The following is a 26,806-nucleotide window of genomic DNA, read 5'->3' as shown; positions in this document are numbered from 1 at the left end:
ATGTCCACATATTTCATTAGGGAATTTCCTTTCACTGAAGCTTTATAAAGCATAAAAACCTCACTGCTATAGGCAGTTGGGCAGAAGGTCAGATTGAATTAGTGACAAGTATGAATTGCAAATTCATTTTAAATAAAATAGATTTTCCTAATACCATCCGAATTTCAAAATGGATTCCCACCCATTCTCTTTTTTGTGTGTTCATAAAAACCACTTGAACTGGGCAGATTTGGTGTTATCAGCCTAATGTTACAGGTAAGAAAAACAAGGGCTGAAGAAGTTAAGTGCCTTTCCTATGGTCAGAGAGCTGTTTAGTGATAAACCCACAGCTCCCTACTCTGCAGGGTGACCTAACAAATTCCTCCTGAATTACCAGATAATTATTGGATAAGGATGGTATGTATTCGTTATATTAATTATTCATATATAAGAGATTGCCTGAAGTGCTCAAAGATGTATTTCAAATATTCCCCTTGTAATCTCATTTATATCACTCTTTTGTACTACTTAGCAAGACAGAGTTTGCTAAATGAAGGAAAATTTCTGCCCAGATCCCAATCAACTTATTACAAATTCCAAATTAATAGGGTCTAAATAAATAAGAGCTTATTATGGGGCTAAAAGCTAATAATGTTATTTGTTTCTGATATCTTTTTTTTCATTTGCTTTGGCTCCAATTTGAGTATTTCATCTACCGCATATTTTTTTCTGTTCCTCATTAGAGATACAGGGCAAGAGAGGCACACAAGGAAAGAATTACTTGTATATGAATAAAATTAATAACCTGAAATTATAGAAGGGGGGGAGAGGCATCTTTCTGATAATTTATCATAATGTTTAGTAACAGCAATTTGCAGTAATGAAATAACTGATCTTTGCTTCTCCTGGGTATGTGTTGCATTTATCAGTTTATGCTTTACTTACATTTTTTTTATTACTCTACTTGTTAAATTATTTAAACTTAGAAGGCAACTTCTAAGTTATTAATAGTACGGCAGTCTTCTGAAAAGGGAGTCATGCAAATAGTTATTTCATTTTTTTAACTCAGATTTTTAGGAATCAAGATATGTTTGTCATTTAACCCTGGGATATATAGAGACTAAAAAGCTCAGGATCATTCACCACCCGGAACAGGGGGCTCAGCTTTAGGGCCTAGGCGAATGTATCTCTCTAAAATCAACTTTATATAAAAGTCATCTGGGTGGAAATGTGGTTCCTCATGCTGGGTCTCCTTACACTTCTGAAGGAGTCCTAAGGGAGTAAGATGAGTGAGAGCCAGACTGATAGCATGAAAGGCCTGGTGCTCTTAGAGCTATTTCTTCCATGATTAAAAAATAATGAATTTTTTGTTTGCTAGGTGTGAGGAATAAACACTCCTGGATTCCCTCTATTCTGTCGTTCTCCCTCTGGTCTACAAACACACCACAAAGGCTTCTCTGTTCCTTCCCTAAGTCACATTTCTCATTCAGACGTCCTTTCTATTTGGGGTTCCATTACTTACTTCCATTTGGTTCTTTCCTTTCCTGTATGGGCTTCTCTGTTTGTTTTTGGGCTTCTCCCATGTTTCTATTTTTGAATTGTTTCTTTCTGCAGGACCATCTCTGCGTCTCACTTCTTTATCATCTTGCTCCCTCTTTTGTATCTGGTATTATTCATCGTCTTTGTTTCTATTTATTTCTCTTCTTCTAGCTCTGATTTCTTTATCTCTGGCCCCCTGTTTCCTCTCCTTGATTCTCCTGTTCCCATCTCCACGCCCTTTGACCAAACAACCCCTCCCTACCTTCTACTTAAAGTCACTGAAGAGGCGCTCCCACTAGACTAGAAGAGAAAGAACAGAATAAAAAGAGAATTGAAAGGTGATGTACTGAACCTGGGAAGGGCAAGTTTAGTCATGCTAACGACTTCCCCATCCTCTTTTGGTCCCCAGGCAGTCTCCTCCACTGTCTGTGTCACAGCCAGGGACCAAGGCAGCACAAAGAGAAGGAAGCAAGAGGAAGTAAAGGTGAGTTCTGGGGCAGCCACAGACATGAAGCTATTCCTTAAATACCGCCCAGTCAGCATTCATCTAAGAAACTGTACAAAACAGGATTGTGTTTAAAGTATAGAGCCACTCAGATCAGCTTCCCAGCAAGCTAGAAGCCATTCTCTCTAGAACCTAAAACCGACGGTAAGAATAATCAGATACCGTAGGTAAGTACTATCAGTGTTTCCACCTGACCCTAAATTACTTCAAAACTCTGTCTGCCAGGGTGTTAATGCCCACCTCCAGGATACACATCTTGCTTCTCATGACTTGGCTATGACCCAGCCCCACCCTTGGCAGTTTTTATTTTTAACTATTTCCAGATATGTTTATAAACAAATCATGCCTCTTAGAACCACATTGCTGCCACTCAGTCATACAGCGGAGGAAAAATCCGGGACAGTTAACACTGGAAAGTCTGCATCTCTCTTATCCTTCAGGAAGAAAAAAAGGAGAAGAAGAAAAAGGAAGCATAACAAGTTTTTAAAAGCCAGACGAACAAGAAGCTCTCAGAAAAACCATTTTACCAGCCTAGTGGTAGTGAGATAACCAAACGTACAAACAAGGCGACCTTTCTTCCTTCCCCTCCTGACACCTGGTGTGAGGACGCTGGTGGCCAGGGTAGGCCAAGGCGGGTCGTGAAGCATTGTGCAGTCATTAGTTTGGGGGCAGCAGGGGCCGAGGACGCGCTTTTCATTTCACTTGGGAGCGCTGTGAGGAAGGATGAGGACAGAGCTGAGCTGACTCCATTTTTCCTTTTTTCAGGCAGTTAGCTGCCAGTTTGTTGATTTTGAAACTGAGTACCAGGGAAAACACCTCGACTGTTCAAATTCTTCAAAACAACAACAAACCTGCACTTTTCACATGTTTTTTTTATTTTGACAAAAGTAGTCTTTTTTTTTTCTTTTTTTTTTTGAGTGAGGTAAATAGGGGAAATTACCCTAAGTTTGTAACATTGTTTGCTAGGAACCTCTCTGATGTCAGTCCTTCCGCTCCTCCCACCCTGGCCTGCTCTTAAGACAAAAGAGAGAAGAGCTGGGTCTTTGGACAATGAAAACAAAGGCCCAGTGCCGAGGCCTTTGTCTAACCTTGCAGAGATCGAGGTTAGGTCTGAGCAGAGCATGTCCCCAGACAGCCGGGAGTCCTTCCTGGCAGGACAGCTTCAGGCCTGGAATCTGCCCACTCAGGGCTGCCCTCATGTGGGGACCCCTTGGTCCAGGGGCTTCTCTTTAATAACATCTGAGCTTTTTTTTTTAATAAATTTTTTTTTAACATTTATTTATTATTGAGAGACAGAGAGACATGGAATGTGAGCAGGGTTGGGGTAGAGAGAGAGAGGGAGACACAGAATCCGAAGCAGGCTCCAGGCCCTGGGCTGTCACCACAGAGCTGGATGCGGGGCTCAAACTCACAAACTGCAAGATCATGACCTGATCCGAAGTCGGACACTCAACCGACTGAGCCACCCAGGTGCCCCGAATTTTTGTTTTTATTTCCTGGCTTCAAAAAGATAACAAAAGGATGAGCTAGAGAGACTGAATCCATAGAACAGAATGACACACATACACAGAAATAAGTTATATGTTCACAAATATACATACAAAGATTAAGCACTGGGGTTGCAATTTAATGATAACTTCCCCCCAAGGAAGTTTTAAAATAAAATAAAAACAAATAGAGCAAAGAAAACTCCTTTGCCAGATAGGGTCCAGTTATGGGTATTCCTGAGATTTTTCAGGTTCTCTTTTGCTTGTGAGCCCTCTTGCCCCTAATTGCTGTCTCCATGGTTGGCATTAGAAGGGTCACTGCCTGGTCTCAGGACTTTCGTTCCCTTTGGGGAGCCCCATACCTGTCTTTGTCTCCATTTGGTAAAATGTGGGGCTTGAAGCAGCTGTGTGCACAGTGTGGGCCCCTGCACAGAGCCAAGCAATGGTCCAAGGTAGGACGGTGTGCTCCCTACCAGCCTACACTGGGCTCTGCGCCTCTCCTCTCTGCCAGGCTGCAGAGGGAGGGTTTACTGGCTTTCTGCATTCTATGGAAAGACAACTATCTCCAGGCTGAGTGTTCTCAGAAAAATCTACCACTAGAGTGGAAAAGCCACTCCTGTTACTTTTTTTGTCCTACAAATACCCATTGCTGGAAGGATATGTGACTGTGGTGCATGTAGTAGTTTCCTAGGGCTGCCATAAGAAAGTATCACCGACTGGGTGGTTATCTACTTAATAAATAAAAACTTACTGTCTCACAGCTCTGGAGGCCAGAAGTCCAAAACCAAGGTGTGGGCAGGGCTGTGCTCCCTCTGCAGGCTCTGGGGAAGGATCTGTTCCAGGCCTGTCTCCTAGCTTCTGGTAGCCTCAGGCATACCTTGGCTTATAGATGCAACATCACTCCAAATCTCTGCCTCTCCACGGTGTTCTTCCTGTGTCTCCACATCTTCTTCCCTCTGTATGTCTGTGTGTCTGTCTCTGTATTCAAATTTCCCCTTTTTAGAAAGACACGAGTCATATTGGATTAGTGCCCACCCTAATGGCTTCGTTTTAACCTGATTAAATCTGTAAAGACCCTCTTTCCAAATAAGATCACATTCTGAGGTTTGGAGGCTAGTACTTCAGCATATCTATTTTGGGGGACACAATTCAGCCACTACTGGTAGTCAACCTTGTCATCTAAATATCTTCTCAGCTTACAAGGAACACTGCTGTCTCTTGCTTTGTGCGCCAGCTTGTGGAATCTTCTGTAACTAGAGTAATAACAGGGTTCAAACAAAGACTAAAGAAGACCTGCACAGTATGTAGGGTTAAGTCATCGCATTGGCTTTAGAAATCTCTGCTTGGCTACTTCCCCTCAGCCTGCTCAGTCTCCTCTTCCAGTTCCACCCAAGGTTTCTTTTCTAAACTCCCAGCGCTCAGACACATCTGAGCTGCTCTTCCTTCCTGTTATAATGGCTCTCACCAGTAACAAGAAACGTATTATTCATGATGGGGAGGGGGGGAAATGCTGGAAAATGTGTCAACACTACTATTGGTGGCCTAGTAGCAGCCCACACTCATTATGGGGCAGCTGTGATGGAAGACTGGAAGAGACATTTTGAGATCCTCAGGTGAAAAGTCATTGAAAAGAGAAATCATTCGGGTTGGATTGTCACAGCATTTTCTTCGTAAAATCAAAGCACATTTGTGTTAATGAACATCTTGGGTTCTCCTCATTTTCTAGGCAATATTCATACCAAACCCACAATACAAATCCTGTCCTCCAGGGCTCACACGATGATATGACTAATTACCTTTTATTTCCATAGCACTGCTCCTGCCTCCCCAGATTCTCTTATCAGCCTCCTGAGTTAGAGTAACAGATAGGATGAGCAGGTGAGAAAAATGGTGGAGTTCAAAAAATGGCAGGGATGCACTAGGGCCTGGGTCTCCAGCCTGCGTTTCCTTTCCTCCCAGCGGGCTGCTAGCTCCTTGCACAAACTCATGGTACTCGAATAAGACATGTTGGTTTCGTGTACAGGTTGGGCCAGTTTTCAGCGTCTTGTTTGAACGTACTGTTTTTGACTTTTATTTTCCAGTTTTTCTAGTTGGGTAAGCCTGGGGTAGATAAGTTGGATCAGAGGAGAGATCCCACTCTGACTACAAAGGCTTCCCTGGCAGGTGGGATTTAAAAGGGAAGGTGGTGAGAGTAAGCTTGGAGGAGCCAGGTGATAGGCGGAGTCAAACTCTGTTTTTGCATAGAGCAGACCAGAGCACTTCATGCAAGCTTCATGCAAAAGGGCGTTGGGAGAACTGGATTTTCTTTCTTTCTTTCTTTCTTTCTTTCTTTCTTTCTTTCTTTCTTTCTTTCAATTTTTCCCCTCATTTGGAAAAATTTGTTTTTCTTTCTGATAATTCACTAGCACTGTACAAAAAGGTAAACAGTACATAGAAAGTGAAGGTTTCTACAATGTCAGTACTTCTCCACTCTGGCTGTGGGGCAGCCGCATAGATGGTAGTGCGAGTTATTTTCATCCAGACTTCTTCAAACACTGTGTATGTCTGCATCTTTATCTAGATAGAAATAGCACCATTAACAGAGTCATAACATTGTGATTTTTCTACACTTTCTCCTCTTACAGTGCAGAAAATTTCCCGTGTCAAACCATGAAGATGTAACCTATTCTTTTTCTTAAAAAATTACATTTCATATTTTAGAATAAAGCAATTCTTGCACAGATTCAAAGCACACAGAAAAGTACAAAGTGAAAAGTAAAGTCTTTCATGCTTTACCTCTAGTCCTTTTCCCCAAAGGTAACCAATGAGATTGCTGTAACAGTTTCCTACATATCCTTCCAGAAGTATAATTACTAATGTCTCCATACATGTGCATATAGATAACATTACTTTGTTCTGTAACTTGCTTTGTGTATGCAACACATCTTGAGATTAAAAAAAATTTTTTAATGTTTATTTTTGACAGCGAGAGAGTATGAGCGGGGGAGGGGCAGAGAGAGAGGGAGACACAGAATCTGAAGCAGGCTCCACACTCCGAGCTGTCAGCATAGAGCCCGAACCAGGACTCGAACCCATGAAGTGTGAGATCATGACCTGAGCCAAAGTTGGATGCTTAACCGACTGAGCCACCCAAGCACCCTTTTTTAAATTAAAAAAAAAAAAATTTTTTTTAATGTTGAGAGATTTTTAAAAATCAGTATATACAGAGATACTTTCCTTTTCTGACAGATGTGTAATATTCCATTGCATGAATACACATTTCTTTCTTTCTTTCTTTCTCTTTCTTTCTTTTTTTCTATTTCCTTTTTTTTTAATTTTTTTTTAACGTTTATTTTTGAGACAGAGAGAGACAGAGCATGAATGGGGGAGGGGCAGAGAGAGAGGGAGACACAGAATCAGAAACAGGCTCCAGGCTCTGAGCCATCAGCCCAGAGCCCGAAGCGGGACTCGAACTCACGGACCGCGAGATGGTGACCTGAGCTGAAGTCCGATGCTCAACTGACTGAGCCACCCAGGCGCCCCTCTGTTTCCTTTTAAGTAGGCTTCATGCCCAGTGTGGAGCCCAACACAGGGCTTGAACTAACCACCCTGGGATAAAGACCTGAGCTGAAATCAAGAGTCAGACGCTTAACCAACTGACCCACTCAAGTGGCTCAAACACACCATTATTTAGTAAACATTTAAGTTGTTTTAAAATTTTGTACTAAAACAAATGGTCCTAGAATAAACATCCTTATATATTCATCTCTGTATATAGAATAAAACATTAGTGCTCAATTCTCCACCTTCTCACCAGCCCTGGGCATTAGCACTTCATTTATTGATTTATACTTTTACAAAATCTTTTGCCGATTTTTTTTTATTTCTTTTGCCAATTTGACCAGTGATATCTTGCTTTAGTTTTCATTTCTTTGATTATTAAGGCATCTAACCCTATTTTATATGGTTTGTTACCCTGAATTGCCTGTTCATGACTTTTGCTTAGGTGTTCATTGGAATAATTATCTTTTATCTTTTGATAACAGGAGGATCACATTTTCATGGAAACATGCCCACAGAACTCCAAGGATGGATCCAAGGTTTTAAAAAGTAATTATTCTTTACATATTCATAATTTTCTAATAAACTCAACACAGACCAGGCTAAAGTTTACATCTGTTAAAGAAAAAAAAAAAGATGCAGGAGGAAAGCACAGCTTGTTTTCCAATGTCTCTTGTCATCTGAAGAGCATTTTTAATTTTTTTTATGTTTCTTTATTTTATTTTTGAGAGAGAGAGAGAGAGAGAGAGTGAGAGGTGGAAGGGTAGAGAGAGGGAGAGAGAGAATCCCAAACAGGCTCTGCATTGTCAGCACAGAGCCTAATGTGGGACTTGAACTCACAAACTATGAGCTCATGACCTGAGCCACCCAGGTGCCTCTGAAGATCACTTTTTTTCTTTGTTTCTATTTTTTTTTTATTTTTAAAAATTTATATCCAAATTAGTTAGCATATAGTGCAACAATGATTTCAGGAGTAGATTCCTTAGTGCCCCTTACCCATTTAGCCCATCCCCCCTCCCACAACCCCTCCAGTAGCCCTTGGTTTGTTCTCCATATTTATGAGTCTCTTCTGTTTTGTCCCCCTCCCTGTTTTTATATTATTTTTGTTTCCCTTACCTTATGTTCATTTGTTTTGTCTCTTAAAGTCCTTATATGAGTGAAGTCCTATGATGTTTGTCTTTCTCTGACTGACTAATTTCACTTAGCATAATACCCTCCAGTTCCATCCACGTAGTGGCACATGGAAAGATTTCATTCTTTTTGATTGCCGAGTAATACTCCATTGTATATATATACCACATCTTCTTTATCCATTCATCCATCTATGGACATTTGGGCTCTTTCCATACTTTGGTTATTGTTGATAGTGCTGCTATAAACATGGGGGTGCACATGTCCCTTTGAAACAGCACACCTGTATCCCTTGGATAAATGCCTAGTAGTGCAATTGCTGGGTCATAGGGTAGTTCTATTTTTAGTTTTTTGAGGAACCTCCATACTGTTTTCCAGAGTGGCGGCCCCAGCTTGCATTCCCAACCTGAAGATCATTTTAAAGGAGGTAATGAATATGCTAAGGAAATCATTCTTATCAATTTAACACAGATTCCTCATAAGCAACTCTTTGCTATTTTAGCATACACATAAATAAAAGTAATAAAACAATTGTACATGATAGACTTTCACTCATTCTGACTGATTCCCCCTCAGTTCAAATTACTGAAGTTCTCTTATAATACTGAAAAACAAATCCACTTACAGAGCCAGTGACATCATAATGATTAAGACTGAATTCATTTGCACTCCCTCACACATTTTCCTACTGGATGAGCGGCTTCCTTGTTTAAATATGGAATTCTGTGATCATAAAATGGATTCCATCCAGATACAAAATACGAAAAACTGAACTCATGGGAAATGACCCTTGCAGGGGACACCACCCTCAAGCTTGAAGGGATTTTCTATTTCATCAACTGTAGATGAACCATAATAATAAAACATAAAATATTACACAAAGATTAAAAAATCAAGAATCACATACCTTACAGCATTGTCTTCATAGTGAAACTCATTCTCAGCATCTATAGCCAGTCCACTTGGTCTCTCCCCAGGAATCATCCCTCAGTAGAGCTGAGGGATCCTTCTCTGTGCTTCCAGAACACTGCATGCCTCTCCTTGCTTACTATACAATTTTGAAATGACATGGGATGCCGGTTTGCTTGCTAGCTCTCCAGGTCAAGGCCCACGTGATGTTCAGTTTTGTGTGCCTGCTAGTTGTCACAATACCTGACACAGAAAGGGTTTTGTTATTACTTGTTTTGCTGTGTTGCTGTTAATATTTTGAACTATGTGAGTTTGAGCCCTGCGTCGGGCTCTGGGCTGATGGCTCAGAGCCTGGAGCCTGCTTCCGATTCTGTCTCCCTCTCTCTCTGCCCCTCCCCCGTTCATGCTCTGTCTCTCACTCTGTCTCAAAAATAAATAAACTTAAAAAAATTTTTTTGAACTATGTGGAGAATAGTTTTACTCTCCATTTTTTGGGTCACCTGTGGCAAACACAGCTGACTGCCCATCTAACAGCCACCACTGTTACTTTCCCCTTTACCCTTGCTGGTTGAGCCTTGATTTTGTTTGACGTTTCACTCTCCACAAAGTTATGTGCTCAGGAAATGACTCCTCTTGCCAGAGCAGAAGTGGGGGCGGGGTATGAATGGTGACTGGTCTGTGCAATGTGGGCTGTCCTCTTCCCCTGGCCTGTGGCCCAATTCTAGCCAATGAGGTCTGAGAGTAAGCCACCTGGGGAATTTTGGAAAAGGGCTTTTCTTATAGAGAGACTCACAGGAGGAGCTGTCTTCTTTCCCCTGAGATCCCACGGATTACCTGGAACTGTGGCAGACATCTTGCAAATGAAGGTGGACATGAGACCACAGAGACATCCTCCATGGTGTGGTTGAGCTGGAGTCACTGGCCTGCCCGCTTTCACTGAAAGAGAATGAACCCCTGAATGCATCCCAATAAGTGCATCACCACATGATAAAAATGGGAAGACCCCAGAGGGGAGGAGCCTCTATTGGGAGAAACAGAGTCAAAATGGAAAGTTAAAAGGAATCAGGGTTTATCTCATGGTAGAGAAGCCTCTGGATAAACCTGGTTGCTGTTTTCAAGTTCATGGAGGGTTTCAAGGATTGAACATCAAATAGTTATACCCCATGACTTCTGCAGACCTAACGGGAAGAGGAATCTTAATTAAAGCAGGAGAGACTCTGCATGGATTTAAGAGAGAAATCTGCTTGTAGGAATGATAGAACCCTGACATGGGCCCCTGACAATGAGAGTCTGTCCCTTTGAAAATAGACAAGAGGGAAAAATATGAGTCTTAGTGGATTTTTTGTTGTTGTTGTTTATTTTGAGAGAGAGAGAGAGGGAGTTTGCACATGCAAGCGAGTGGGAGAGAAAGGCAGAGAGAGAGAATCCCAAGAAGGCTCTGCACTGTCAGTGCAGAACCCAATGCGGGGCTTGAACTCACGAAGAGTGAGATCATGACCTGAGCCAAAGTCAGACGCTTAACCAACTGAGCCACCCAGGTGCCCCAAATAGGAGTCTTTGAACAGTTTACTATTCACCTACTTAAGGCAATGGGAATAACCAAATGACTACTTGAAGTTTGTCATTTTGTGCTAATTTAGAGAACATAAATTACTGAAATTTAAGTAGGTGAAGAATCAGCTGCAGACCTCCAAAAGTATTCATTAGGCTGTAAGTTTGATCTGACAGAGCTGGAAATACCTGTTTCATCAATATAAGGCCAAAATGTCAGCGTGACATTATAATTTACATGGAACACACACTACTTATCAGAGCTTTGTGATTAGTCATGTGCCCAGAACAAGGACACTGCATGAGAAATGTAGCCTCAGGGAAGGTGGCTGATTACTTCTGGAGTGTTTATTAGTAAAGCTGATCCCAATCTGAATTCACTTTTCCATGGAAGAATGTAAAAATGAGTATTGGATTTCGTCAGTTCCTCTGACCATGTCAACACCCTTAAGTGCACACAGCAGGCAAACCACCAGGCCATGGGTGTGGGGCAGCCCTGCTCAGGGCCACCCATTCCCAAGGCCAAGGCCTGGGTTCAAGGACCTACTCAAACAAATGATAATTGCAAGTTGAGCTGCTAGCTGAGAAATTACGGCATGGATCATAAGTAACCGGAGACAATAACTACCTCTCCCCTTACAGCCAATTTTATATAAATCCTATTATTAGCAAGACTCTCACATGAAACCCAGAAGTTAACATAAATACAATAAAGGCATATAAGAATTGGCCTCAAAAGGTGCATTCTTGTTGATTTGATTAGGTACACATCACCACTTCATTTTACTGACATTGCAGGCTGGAGCATTTCTTTTCCTTATGAATTTGGTAGGACAAATCTTAAAATGCAGATTCTGCGTATTGTAAGCCATTTTTTTCACAAATCAACGAGTACTCTTACGGTCACACCAGGCATGTTTTCATCGAGGCTTTTACTCCCACAGCAGGAGTTGACCCTGACCCAGCGGGACCCTGTCCTCTCCCTCAAAACGGTCTCTCCAACTTCTGTCCTCCCTTCTCCTTTCATCCTGCTTTTGAAAAGCCCTCCACACCCCTGCGTACTTCTCCGCGGCTCTTGGCAGCCCTGGAAATAGTGTCTGGGTTTTGAAATCTTCCTGATTTTAGATGAGATGCCCAGGAGCTGCGAGGTGCTCCGCATGAGCTCTGGCTGTGCTGTCCCCTCCCATTCCTCCTCCCTCTCTGGGCAGCCTGCCGTGGGTGGAGGGGAGTCTGCATGTGTAGCTGGTACCAAGTAGATGGTCTGTTTGGGTCCTCGCTCTTTCCCTTCAGCTCATGAGACCGAAGAAGCGAGGGACCAGCCCTCACACAGGATCCCGGCACTTTACATCGAGGCTGTGAAGAGACCCAGAGCTGGCGGCAAACCCTAATCTCCCATCTAGCAACAGCGTGTCTTCGAGCAAGGCATTTAATCTCCGAATCTCCTCTAAAAAGTTTCCTATAAGGTGGGTAATGACACGTGCTTCCTACACCGTTGTGAGGATTAGGTAACAGACATTTAAAAAGCATCTATGTAGGGGTGCCTGGGTGGTTCAGTCAGTTGAGCGTACCACTTCAGCTCAGGTTATGGTCTGTGAGTTCGAGCCCCACAGTCAGGCTCTGTGCTGACAGCTCACAGCCTGGAGCCTGCTTTGGATTCTGTGTCTCCCTCTCTCTCTGCCCCTCCCCCACTCATGCTCTGTTTCTCGGTCAAAAATAAATAAACATTAAAAAAAAAAAAGCATCCATGTGTTACTCAGTGTTGTTCTAGAGAGGCAAAAACTGTTTTTATAGCAATGAGACTTCTAAATACCTGCACTCAGAAAACAACAATAGATGGTATTTGCCACTTGGACCCCAGTCATTCTCTTTATTTAAAAGGAAACCTCGGGGCACCTGGGTGGCTCAGTCGGTTAAACATCCGGCTTTGGCTCAGGTTATGATCTCACGGTTCTGTGAGTTCCAGCCCCATGTCAGGTCAGAGCCTGGTGCCTGCTTCGGATTCAGTGTCTCCCTCTCTCTCTGCCCTTCCCCCGCTTGCACTCTGTCTCTGTATCTCTCAAAAATAAATAAATGTTAAAAAAACAAATAAACAAAAAAATAAAGGGAAACCTCAGTTTCAGGCCTACGGTAATCCAGGAAAATAGCTGCAGAGCCAAAGGACCTCATCTTGGGGCTCAGAGGAGGACTGACTCTTTTCCTAGAGCAACGGAGGCTACAGCAACATTGCATGTAGCACATGGCTCTCTGAGACATGGGAAGGTTAATGAGATAGCATCTAGGTGGAAAGTGCTGAGTGTGCTAAGTATTACCATGTTGCAATTACCCTAATACCAGAGCAAGTTCTCCTTTGTCCAGATCATTCAAGAGCATGTGGCTCTAAAAGAGAAGGTACAACAGATGAGACATGAAAGTACCCAAGTCTAAACACACCCTATCTCCAGGCACACTCTTCAGCAACACTGGGAGCCGCAAATAGGGAAGGGGCTTTGGCCTCTAGGGTGCTACAGTTCAATTGTTTAACACCCTGGGTTTAGAATTTATATCCTGCCACGTTTCTGCATTGCTTCCTAGAGGCCACTGACTACACAGTCATGGTGCACCCGCTCATCATCCCTGTGACCTGGGGACAAGCCATGCAAACTCTCTGGGCCTCAGTTTCCTTGCCAGGGAAAGGGAGGTAATAATCCCTACCTATGTCACGCAGTTCTGAAGCTGTAAAGCATGAGTGCTTTGAAAATTAGAAAGTGATGCATATTAACATGAATTCTTGGATGCCAGTGCCTATTCTCTCGTTGCTTATCTGACCATAACCAAAGTTAAGAAATAAAGGTCTCTGGGGCGCCTGAGTAGCTCAGTCGGTTAAGCATCCGACTTCAGCTCAGGTCACGATCTCGAGGTCCATGAGTTCGAGCCCCACGCTGGGCTCTGGGCTGATGGCTCGGAGCCTGGAGCCTGCTTCAGATTCTGTGTCTCCCTCTCTCTCTGCCCTCCCCCGTTCATGCTCTGTCTCTCTCTGTCTCAAAAATAAATAAACGTTAAAAAATAAAAAAAAATAAAAAAAATAAAGAAATAAAGGTCTCTGACTCTACTTGCTGGTGACCACCCATCATGCATCACAAAGTCTAGATGAATTTCCACAAGGTTGAATTATGGATTAGTAAAATGGTACTACTGGTTCTGCTTTGAAGGACTAGCTTACCCATGGAAGAGTGCTTACATGTGGATCCATTAAGCCATGCTATTATAGAGAAGTAGTATTAACTTTATTCATGTAGCACGTGGAACTTTTCAAGATGCTTTCACATATATTATCTATGTGTATGTCTCTGTCTCCCAGTGAAATCTTTTGGGATATTTGCTTCTCTCCTTCCTGTTTTCCAGCATGTTACCCTTGGAAGAGGCAGAAGCCCGGGGCTTCAGGGAGCCAGGGCGTGACCCCTGGAGTCTTACTGAACATGGGCTCAGTGGCAGCAGTCACTGAGGAAATGAAGACAGCTCGAGCTACCCAGCCGGTCTCATGGACCATACACATGGGATGGGCACGGACAGCCCTGGTCACAGGGAGACAAGTGTCCCTCCACGACCCACGGTCACCACTGAGGTTTTAGGAAAAGCTCCCATGTTCCCAGAGCTTCGGCTGCTGCTTACTGACAAACCAGTCCCTCAATAATCTTATTGTATGTTTTCAAAACAATTCTCCGTAATGCCCCAAGAATGTCTGAACTTCTGTGTGAACTCGCTAGTTTGCATGTTTCTCATATTATTAGCAGGAACTCCAATAGACAGGGCCCATGAGTCTTCCTGGTGGGCGCAAAAGCAGGCCTCTCGTGCGAGTGAACCCCCGATGTGCCCCCACTTCGTCTCCTTCCGATTCTCTCTCACACCCCTTCCAGTCTCTTTCTCCCCTTGCTCTCTTTATAACCAACGTTAAGAAAGAGCTTTGCTTTGATTACAGTTACTCATTAAAGAATGCCACAAGATTCTGGTGCTGAATTTTTTTGTGAAGGAAGATTCTGAATACAAAAGGAGAGAGCAGAGATACTGCTGCCTTTGATGACCTGTTTACCCCAACCCCACGTGGCTGGGAACGGAGCATTCAGCTTCTGATTTCAGGATGACTGCACACGACCCCAGTTTTAATATCGCTTGTCATTCATAAATCCCCGAGACATCACAGACCCAGCCAGATGTGATGTGGTCTGGCCTAATCCTTCTATGGAGATGCAGGGGAGAGTGGAAGCTAAGCCTTAATTAAAAATGAGATCTGATATTGGAAAATTAAGGCTTAAAAATGCTTTGAATGGGCCTATTTGAGAGCACATTCAAGTGTATGGATACATCAATTCAGGAGATACTGTTTTTTTGCTAGGTGCAGCTAATTTTATAAAATCATAAAATACCACATTTATAGCTATAGGACAAACTGCTTCTGAATACCTCCAGCTACGCTTCGACTATATGTAGCATGATATATTTTGATATACAGATGCCAGTCCCTCTCTGGATTTCCAGTTAAAGGCATCTGTCATACAAGGAGAAGGGATCACATTGGTAAATAAAATTTAAAAATAATTCCCCAATTTTTGTCAAGTCATCCAGTCACATATTTTTATTCATTTTTTTTCAAGAAATCTTTACTAATAATTAACTTTGTGTATGGTACCTTGTGTCTGGTACAATGAGATCTAAAAAGTCATTCTGGTCATCAAACAACTAAAAGTCATGATAAGGCAGTGAGAAATTTCCTTCACAATTTAAATACCATTATAAGAAATTTCACTGCAAGTGTATTTTTTTAACTTTTTAATTTTATTTAATTTTATTATTTTTTTAATGTTTATCAAAAAAAATTTTTTTAACGTTTATTCATTTTTGAGAGACAGAGAGAGACAGAGTATGAGCGGGGAAGGGGCAGAGAGAGAGGGAGACACAGAATCTGAAGCAGGCTCCAGGCTCTGAGGTGTCAGCACAGAGCCCAACGTGGGGCTGGAACTCAAGAACCACAAGATCATGACCTGAGTGGAAGTTGGATGATTAACCGACTGAGCTACCTAGGTGGCCCTAAACTTTTTAATTTTCTTTTAGAGAGAGAGCATGCACGTGAATTGGGGAGAGGGTCAGAAGGAGAAAGAGAGAATCCCAAGCAGGCTCTGTGCTGAGTGTGGATGGGGTGGGGAGGGGTCGATCCTATGACCCTGGGATCATGACCTGAGTGGAAATCAAGAGTTAGGTGCTCAACCGACTGAGCCACCCAGGCACTCCCATTGCAAGTGTATTTTTAATAACCAAGAGACTGCCATAGAAAATGAGGCCTGGGAATTGAGAAAGACAGATTAGCTGGAATAGTCAGACAAAGATCAGAACTGAGTGGAATCTTGCAGGATGGAGAGTGAAGAATTTCAACTGTGTTTCCATCTTTCCTTCCTAGCAAAAGGTAGAATGAACTGTGCTCCTTTCATGTACTCTGGACTCTTTCCAGTAGGAAGTCTAAAGTGAGTAAAACAGCCCAAATGCTGAAATCTACAGGGGAAAAAGAGCAGATTTGAGGATGCACAGATAGAGTATCATCATGCCCTAAAAAGAACTGACTCTGGCTTGGAGAAGTGAGCCCTTTAAACTATTAGCACCTGCTACAGAAAAGGCCCTCAGTAATTATTAGTTGAATGAATGAATAAATGAATAACCAGGAGGATTCCCAGAACTTCCTCAGTTTCACCTTTTACTCTCTTTGCAGGTGTCCTTGCACCCTCCTGAAGTGAACTTGTCCCTGGGGCTGTGTAATGGCTAGATTCATATGTGCTACTTTCTTGCAGAATGGAAGTATGCAGTAATTTTCAAAAACAAAAAACAAAACTGCAAAACCCTAAAACCCCTAAAATAAATATTGCCAAACTGCTTTCTAAAGTGATTGTTCCATGGGGCGCCTGGGGGGCTCAGTCAGTTAAGCGACTGACTTTAGCTCAGGTCATGATCTCACGGTTCGTCATTTGAGGCCCACATCGGGCTCTGTGCTACAGCTCAGAGCATGGAGCCTGCCTTGGATTCTGTGTCTCCCTCTCTCTCTCTGTCCCTCTCCCACTCATGCTCTGTCTCTCTTTCTCTCTCAAAAAGAAATAAACATTAAAAAAAAAATTTTTAAGTGGTTGTTCCAACTTACACCCCTGCTAGAACATAGTAAAATAGTTCTTGGTTGTCTAATATCCTCCCAGAACTGGTGTCATGAATTATACCAGGATGAGAAAGGTAAAATGGCATCTCATTGTTTCACTTTGCATTTCCCTGATTACTATTGAAGTTAGGTCTGTTCTCTGAAATTCCAATTAGATTCACATATCTTATCCACCTTGTAAGTCTCTTGGCTTCTTTTTCATACTTTTCATCTTGTTGTCTCCCTATTATACTGTATGGATAATTTGTACCAGTTTTTTTTTTTTTTAATGCGCCCAATGTTCTGTTTACCCAATCCATTTGGAGTTATTTCAGTTATAATATTTTTTTATTTTTAGATATTCTACTTGTTTTACAAATTTATAAGACCTTTACTTTTAGTCTTTTTTCCTTGTATATTTTTATCCCCTCTATTATTAATTTCTGCCAATTAAAAATACACTTATTTTATGTAGGACTGACAATTATAATATTCAGTGTTATTTGGGGTCTGATTCTTTTATTTTGTTTCTTGGGTCTCCCCCATGGTGTCTTGATTGCTTGTGTATTTTGTGAGTTTTGACATTCAGGCCAGATTCTCTTGTGTCTAGTTGTGGGAACTTTTTAAGACCTGGGTTCAAGGTGGGTTCCTCCAGAGAATATTTCTTTTATTTCTGCCATGTGCCTGGAGGCAATTAAAATGTGAAATCACTTTAAAATAAAATTTTCAGCTTGAAATTTTTTTTGGTCCTTACAGATAATGTAAATTCTGGACCACAAATCCCTCTGTGGTTTTGTTTCTGATTATAAATTTTCAAAGGAGATTTATTTTCCCCTTCTACCCAGCACAACAGTCAAGATAAGCAAGTTTCCGTGCTACTCCCATCTGTGGGGTGGGTTTATATCTAGTTTACCTGTATATGGAAGGCATTGCACACTGGGGGTCCTAGCTTTATATGGGGGTATGTGTCTTCTATTAAATTTCACCTTGGTTGGGTTCTTGCCTTGGTCCTGTCTGCATTACCCCATGCCACCATCAAAACCTGAGGTTAATGCCACCAGGACTCTACAGATGCCTCCACCGAGAAGGCTAAATTAGAGCACAGTTACCTTCCAGGATTCCTGCTTTCACTTTATTTGCCCCTGAATATTTCATAGTCTCCTATCAGTTCAGTAATGTATTTAAAAATAATTTTTAATTCTGATATTTTACTTAGCATTTTTGGTTGTTCTCAACGAGGGATGTTCGGGGTATCTAATTTGTCATACTGAAGCAAACAGGAGTCCTATTATATTATTTATTGTATTTTTCTATATGTTTATAGTATTTTGTACTTAAAGTGATAACAATGCTAAGAAAAACTCCTGGAAGGAAATAGACAAAAACGTGTGGTGAGATTATTGGTGAGTATTCCTTATCTCTATTTTTCTGTACTCTGCACACACCAAAAACTGAAGCTGGTAACCAAATGGAAATTCTTTGGATCACATCTCAAATAATAGTCCGTTTCCATAAACTGAATTGTCAAGTAATTCTTAACTTATTTTAATCAAGTAAATTTTAGACAGCAAGGATACCCTCTACCTAAAAGAAGACCCACGGAATTACTGAGTCACTAAAAGTAGAAAATTCACTACCCAGCTTTCAAATACACAAAATGATCTTATCTAGAACTTGTTTTGAAAGGGCTGGATACATATTTTCCCCTTAAAGAACAGTAAGAGATGTTTCTAGTAAAAACATCTTACGAAAATTAAACTTTCATACTTTCTCATTAAACACTGTAATTCTTTAAAAACTCTCTTTAAATCTCTTAAATATATAAAATGGCTTTAGAGTATTTTTAAAATAAATAATTCAAGTTGATGTCACATTGATTATAGTGTCTCAGTGTCCTGAATATTTGTGGACTGGCAAACTTGATGGTACTCAAAACTACGGCCCCTCCCAGAGACAACCACCCAGTGAGGAAGTATTTTATGTACTTACCCACACTGCTTCTGACCTCCTCGTTACCCTATACTCGGCAACAGGAAGTTACTTTCAAATTGTTGCCTACACGGTAGGGGAAAATGGTATCTCACTTTTACTCTTTTAACAGAAGCGTAACCTATCATGGCACGAAAATGAAATCATGTTTTTATTTAAAAGACTGTTCTTACTGACTTCTCTATTTGGGGTTCCTTTTAACTTTTTGTTATTATAAACAATGCCGCAATCTTTTTTTTTTTTTTTTTTGGTACATCCATTTTTATACTTTGTCCTCTTACATCCTTAGGATAAATTCAGTATTTTGCTATATCAATATTTTGCCAGACTGCCCTGCTTTGGGATAGGTGCAAGTTCTTTAGATAAAAGTTGTTTTTTGTTTTTTTTTTTAAATTTTTTTTAAACATTTATTCCTTTTTGAGAGACAGAGCATGAGTGTGGGAGGGGCAGAGAGAGAGGGAGACACAGAACCGGAAACAGGCTCCAGGCTCTGAGCCATCAGCCCAGAGCCCAACGCGGGGCTCGAACTCACGGACCGCGAGATCGTGACCTGGCTGAAGTCGGACGCTTAACCGACTGCGCCACCCAGGCGCCCCAAAAGTTGTTTTAAACAAATCTAAATTCTTAGATTAAATTTCTAAAACTAAAAATATTTTCATCACATTTTCAATGTATTACTTATAAGTTAGTGTCTTATTGCCCATCATCATCTATAGATGTATCTGGCTTCTAGAAAAAAAAAATGCAAATACAATAGCCCAAACTTACAAAACAAATAAGTTAGGGAGTGACTATTTGCATTACAAAATTATTATTTGCTTTACAAAATGGTACCAGTTTAAGTAGAAAGCACCTTGGCAATATTTGAAATAAGGCCAAATTTGCAAAAATTCACTTTACATACAACTTTTCCAGAAAATATCAAGCACAGAAAGCGAGATATACTTATTTTAATGTGATTTTATGAATCTGAGGCAGTCGAATGAATCTGCTGCTGCTTTTTTTTAAGAGCAAATTGTGTACAGTGTAAGGAATCCATGAAGGATTAACAAAACTGTAATTATGTGATCTTTTTTTCTCAAAACTCTTGGGTTTTTGTTTTGCGTTTTATTAAAGTCTGTGCTTCAAAAGCAGAGAAAAATACCCACGTCCCCTCCCTTGCTTTTCAGGCTTTCCACTGCACGCCAGCCAACAGAGCGGCATATGGCACATAACATGCATGGTCAACGTCCCACCAGCATATTTGCAGAACCAACAGTACATATTGAACGAAACCACACCTCATGCAGAAGACTTTTAATCATCCTTCACTCTTTGGTAGGAGCATGGTGGAGAGGTGGGTGGAGGAAGGAGATCTGGCTGTTGGCAAGACAGCTCAAGGGAATGGAAATACACCATTGCGGGGGCTGGGGGGTGGCCTTCTTATTCACTGGCTCTAATTCCCTCTCCAGACAAATGATACAACAGTGCTGTAGGGCTTAGAGAAATTGGGGCAATGCTGGGGCAGTGGGCAGAGGAGAGTGTATTACTGACAGCCTGCCTGGTCCTTTCAGTGGCAGATAAAGCACACAGGTACACACCCCACATCTAACCAGCCCCAGTCCTGTCTCACAGAGAGTTTCCCAGGCTTTTGTCCCAGTCGCTCACCTTTTTCAAGCCTGTTTCAGAGATGTACAATATACCATTTTAAAACACTTGTTTTCGTAAAATGTGTCTCACATAGAAGCGGGGGTGGGGGTGAGGGTATCTGGTGTTTCTCCCGCCCATTTGGGAATCTTGGCTTGCACTCTGACCATAATTAGCGTGAGGCCTTCATAATGTAGGCCTAGGAGGACGAGGGCAGGCATAGGCTAGGCCCTCTCAGCAGCACTTCTTTCTTTTCCTCACTCACTGTCCTTCTTCTCCAACCAGGAGGTAGGCCATGGGCAGCACTCACCAGATGCACACTGGTCAACCCTGGAAGGCGCAACGGGGTGCGGCACCCAGGAGTCTGTTTGGACTTTCATTCTGAGTTTATGTCCCCTGGACTAGAATAGGTTTGACCCATTCTATTTTACGAGATCAGTGGGATATTAAAGTAATTAGTAGGAAAAGGACTGGACTGGATGTCAGAAGATCTGGGTTTACTTCCAGCTGGGCCACTACTGAGCCATATGACCTTGGACTAACATTTAGTCCCTGCAGACCCATGTTTTATCAGCTGAAAAATGAGATTTGAACTTAGTGAACTAGGGAGTAAAACTGAGCCACATGATCAAGTTTGTGCATGTGCAGGTGGCTGTGGACATGTGGTTGTGTATGTGTATTTGTGGAGTATGAAAAGATGAACCGAAGGAAAAATGGATTAAAACAACCCCAGTGTCAATGCTCAGAAGTGAAAGGAAACATCTGGAATGTTGAGAAGGTGTGTCAAAGAAGGGAAAATTCTTTCCCCTTGGCACTGAATAAGAAATTACCCCAAAACATAGTGGTGGAAACCCAAACCAATGTGTTAGAAACAATTATTTAAAAGAGGATTTTGTGGGTTATAAATTCAGGAAGGGCTTAGCTGCCTTTCTGTCGCATGGAATTTCTCCTGAGGTTGCAGTCAGATGTTGGCAGGGACTGCAACCATCTGAAGGCTCAGCTGGGCTGCGTGTCTAAGGTGGCCTGTCCTCCTGGCCAGCGGTGGAAACGCAGCAACACTGTGACCAGAAAGCGTTTCCAGCAGGCCTTTCTCAGGGGAGGTAGACTCCTTACTCCACTTCTTGCAGAGTGACTCCCACAGGAGAAAAAAGTAGAAGCGGCATGGCCTTTTCTAAGATAGCCTCAGAAGTCACCCGGCAATGCTGCTACCACACTTTATTGGTCAAAGCAGTGACCAGCCCATCCTGATTCAGAAGCAGGGACAGGGACTCCTGATCTTGAGGAGGGGAGGTTAAAGAATGTTGGGGTCAAGTGTAAAAAGTGCCCCAGGCACCTGACAAGCATGCTCTGATTTTTCTCAGTATCTTTGAAATAAATGTCTTGATCATTGCTATAATTTAATCAGCTTTCTGAGATAAGAGGCTTCCTGAATAATCTGGTGTGCTGAGTGCTCACGAACTGAGTGTACTTAAAGAATCACTGCACTTTTCAAGTAAATTATATGGCTCCAAATTGGAGATAACTTCAACCTCCATAGCTGTTTGATGAATAAAGTTAGCTACATAAGGCCACAGTGCAGGAAAAAGGCAAAGAACTGTGAAAAATCAAATAACCAGACTATTATTTGTAGATTGATTTAGAGGCTTCGGAAATAGGCCTCTGCTCCTGGGAATCTGACAGCTCACTGTGAACATGGGACAACGATGCGACGTCACACAACATGTGGGAGAGAGATACCAACCCACCAGGAGGGACTTGGAGCAAACTGGTGTAGACAGAAAATACTGCAGAATTCATCTCAGGTCAAATGTATGCTCCTTGGCCCTGAGCTGTTCTGACACTGGTGGCTGAGAGCAAGCACACTTCATGCATTCCTCCTTGGGTCTAATTTCAATGATTATTCCTTCCCATCTTGTGCGGCCACCATCAGACTGATTTTAGTTCCTGGGGATTAAACAGTTTCTGAAGGTTGTTATCACTCCCCTTCAGTGGAGCATATCTTCAAACACCTTCCTGGATAATTACCATGGCCCAGTGATTGGGCAATCACCACAGAGTGCTTTTAAACACACACACACACACACACACACACACACACACACACAACCACACACACACCCCTCAGTGTGTTCCTTTGTGTTTGCTTTGTTTTTGCATTTTCAAAGCCCAGCGGTTCATAAGAGACAGTAGAAGGACAAAATAAGAAGACATATGGTAGTGCTTAAATTATTCCCCAAAAGGGAAAGTGTCCAATATGAAATTATTCACTCTTTCTACTATTCTAGGGTGGGGAGGGAGGCATTTCAACCAAGAAAATCATAGTATACCCACAATGCCCAGAGGAGAACTGAATTATATTATCAACTTCCAAATACAGTCAGCAATATTTCACCAGAAAAGCTGCTTTGCAAAAATTAAACCTCTAATGTTTACACTGGGAAATACCTCCAGGCCTTCTCTGCCATCTTTCCCATTCCCCTGCACATAAGTGTGTGTGTGTGTGTGTGTGTGTGTGTGTGTATGTGTGTGTTTGTATGCACACACACACACACACACACACACACACACACACACACACCACAATCTCATTTTCTTACCAGGATCCCCTTTGTTTTGTTGCCTTCTATTATCCTAACACGTACATAGGTGATTCTGTAGTGAGGACCCAGAATGACTCCAAAAGGAAAAATTACACAAAGTAGAATTTTGTCTTTTATTTTTCAAAATGTTCTAAGAACCTATAGACTCGTCTGATAGAAGCCATGGAAAATGGTGGCCAGAAGGAAATCACTTAGATAATTATTTGAGATCTTTTTTTTCATCCAAAATGATAAGCAGAGGAAGGGAGGGGGGAGGTTGGGTTTCAGCTTCCTGTTGTTTTTACTCAGTTTATGCAACTTCAGTCCATTCAACCTAACCTTAGGCATGTTATATAAAGATTGTATACAAAGAGATAAACTTTGAGAAATATTTTTTAAATTTAAATTTTAAAAATATGTGATGTGTCACATATTCCAATATGTAAACACTATAAAAATGAAAATGTTGATAAAGATGGCCAACAGACACATAAAAAGATGCTCAACATTACTAATCATCAGGAAACTTCAAATCAAGACGACACTGAGATATCTTATTACTCCTGTCAGAAAAGACAAGAAATAACAAGTGTTGGTGAGGATGTGGAGAAAAGGGAACATTTGTGCACTGTTGAAGGGAATGTAAATTGGTGCAGCCAGTGTTAAAAACAAAATGAAGTTTCCTCAAAAAAATTAAAAACAGAAATACTATATGATCCAGAAATTCCACTATTCTGGTATATTCCAGAAACCCCTGAAAACATTAATTCAAGAAGATGTATGCACCCCTATGCTTTTTGCAGCATTATTTACAATAGCCAAGATATGGAAGTAACCCAAGTGTCCTTCCATAGATGAATGGATAAAGAAGATGTGATATATGTACAATGGAATATCAGACAGCTGTAAAAATGAGTGAGACTTTACAATTTGTAGCAACATGGACCTGGAGCATATAATGCTAAGTGAAAGAAGACAGAGAAAGACAAATCCCATATGATTGCACTTATATGTGGAATCTAAAAAAAAAATAATAAAACATACGCACACACACACACACACACACACAAACAGAAACAGACCCATACATACAGGAACAAACTGATGGTTGTCAAGGAGGAAGGGGGTGGGGGATGGGCAAAATAGGTCAAAGGGAGTGGGAGGTACAGGCTTCCAGTTACAGAATGAGTAAGTCACGGGATGAAAGGTACAGCATAGCGAATATACTCAGTGGTATCGTAACAGCATTGTATGGTGACAGATGGTAGCCATGCTCATGGTGAGCACAGCATAATACCTGCAGTTGTGGAATCACTATGTTGTATGCCTGAAGCTAATGTAGCACTGTGTGTCAACGATACTTAGGTAAAAAAAATGTAAATGTTGAGAGGTCTATCCCCATCTATGCCAGTCCCTCTCCACCCCCATTCCCCTGTCCATGTAGGTAACCATATTGTTTATTTCTTATGTAGGTTCCCAGTGTTTATGCTGACACAAGCAAACACAAACACATCCATATTTTGCTTCCTTTCCCATTGTTTTTGAGGGGGAGTTTAAGAGGGCAGGAACTGACCTTGTTTGTCCTTTGGTGACAATACATGAGTAGAGAAAACAATGGTGTATCAGAAAGAATGGAAATGATGTCTCAATTATTTAGATTCCCAGAATCACTTTCTCTGACTTTAGTTCTTTGGTTAAATCTATTCTTTGGGCCTCTTACATTTTTACATTTTCTAAATCCTTGTTTTCTGCAGAAGCACAATTTTAGATAATTCATATATCTCAAATCTCTTGCCTAACAGCAAAAACATGTAGCTGTCAGCCTTAAGAAGAGTACAAAAAGCACAATGGCAAATGCCGTGCAGGGTCCCCTTCAGAAGGGCTCCCGTGACCCAGGGGTCTGAGCATGGACATCCAGTTGGAACGCTGGCCCTACCTACGGGGAAGAACATTTATTCCGACCTGGAATCTTTTCTTTATCTTACAGGTACCCGTGCATAGACAAAACAAGGGCTTGCACAAATGTCTTACTCTTCTGACACTTGGGAGTCTAAAATAGAATACTTTTGTAGATTTTAGGAACAACCGCAGGAATGTGGATATAACAAGATAATTGACACTGGGCATTGCGTGGGACTGTGCCAGAACCCAGAAACAAACAATTTTAAACTCGTATTTTGGAAATGAACGAGCAATGACAACAACTTGTTTTTCAAAAAAGTCGAAACACAATAATGATGTAATTCGTTGTCATCTTTTGGTGTATAGTATTATATTATATGTCAGATGAATAAAGACAAACTAAACTGTGAATGATACATAGGATAAATTATCAGATGGGTGTGTATTATAATAATTGCTTTACATGCTCGAGGTTTTCCTCAAAAGTTAGAGGATAGGTAACTGTAAAAATCACATAAAATTTGGTTAAATATTTATTCATGTCATTATTATATATTTTTTTTAATTTTTAATGTTTATTTATTTTTGAGAGAGAGAGAGACAGAGGGTGGGGGGGGGCGGTGCAGAGTGAGAGGAAGACACAGAATCTGAAGCAGGCTCCAGGCTCTGAGCAGTCAGCACAGAGCCTGATGTGGGGCTCAAACTCATGAACCACGAGATCATGACCTGACCTGAAGCTGAAGTTGGACACTTAACCAACTGAGCCACCCAGGCGCCCCTATTATTGTACTTTTAAAAGTTTATTTATTCTTAAGCAATCTCTACACCCAATATGGGGCTTGAACGCACAACTCCGATATCAAGAATTGCATGCTCCACCAACTGAGCCAGGCAGGCGCCTCTGGTTATATATTTAAAGAAATCCTTAAGATGACTCATTTATTTTAATTTTTAATTTAAAATGAAATATATGATCATTTAAAGATCTTTTGACAGTGCAGAAAGCATACAGCAAAACTTGTTTCTCTCCTGCCCCATGCCAGCTTGTCACGCTTCTTCCTGAGACACCATCAACATACTGCTTTCTTATGTGTCCTGCTGAAAGATTTTGCATATTGTATTATGTAAATCTCTCTTTTGAAAACACAAACAAGAGCATGTTGCAAACCCATCCCTGACTTGGCCTTAGTCTGTATCTGCACATGCACGCCTGTGCTGCTGAATATCCCACTGGAAGGAAGGCCATCAGGGTATTCAGCCAGGCCCCCACTATGTGATGGCTCTTCTGTGAACTGAATAAGAATCCTTCATAGAGTAAAATAAAATCACCTTCTAATAATCTTTTCCTGTAAAGGTGATTGTCCTACACTGAGCGTTGTCCCGCTCTCTCTTTCTGGCATGTGGAAAATCATTTGTTGGCCTCTCATCATCATCATCATCCTATATTGCCTGATGTCCAAGTTCTGAAAAATCATTCTTTTATACATTTTGTTACAGTCTTTTAGTTGTTTCGGGCTGTAGGGTAAATCCAATCCATGTTACTCCATCTTGGCCAGAGCTGAGGTGTCGTATTTTTTAAACACCAAAGTGTTTCCTAAACTTGGATGTATACAACCATCTGAACAACTCATTAAAAATAAAGATTCCTGGGCTCCTACCCAGAAATTCTGATTTGGAGAGCTGCCTGGGAATCTGTATTTTTAACCAGCACCTCAAGCAATGTGGAAGCAGCCCTGCCATGGGCCAGACTGGGTGTTTGGGAAGCAGTGACTTTAAGGATTATTATATTTATTTGTCAGCTGTTCTCAAGTGATACCACCATATGGACGCTTTGTTTTTCAGATAAACAAAATAAAAATAAATGGTAAGGTCGATTTCTTGCCAGACTTTGAACTATTAAATCTGGGGAAACACACTACCA

General features: G+C 41.5%; 1 long non-coding RNA gene across 2 annotated transcripts; it reads right to left on the bottom strand.

Annotated features, from left to right (window-relative positions):
• Positions 1–4,357: 4,357 nt before the first annotated feature.
• LOC115518287 lies at positions 4,358–10,022 on the bottom strand. Of its 2 annotated transcripts, none has more exons than XR_003970215.1 (3): positions 9,884–10,022; positions 9,089–9,333; positions 4,358–4,505 (listed from the first exon to the last, which is right to left on the bottom strand). It is a non-coding gene; the product is annotated as an uncharacterized LOC115518287 (long non-coding RNA). The 2 variants fall into 2 exon arrangements; XR_003970214.1 differs by lacking the exon at positions 4,358–4,505 and adding an exon at positions 5,877–6,066.
• Positions 10,023–26,806: the final 16,784 nt, after the last annotated feature.

The sequence above is a fragment of the Lynx canadensis genome, chromosome A1 (genome assembly GCF_007474595.2).
Source record: "Lynx canadensis isolate LIC74 chromosome A1, mLynCan4.pri.v2, whole genome shotgun sequence".
Classification (NCBI taxonomy): Eukaryota; Metazoa; Chordata; class Mammalia; order Carnivora; family Felidae; genus Lynx; species Lynx canadensis.
This window is presented reverse-complemented; position numbering and strand designations above follow the sequence as displayed.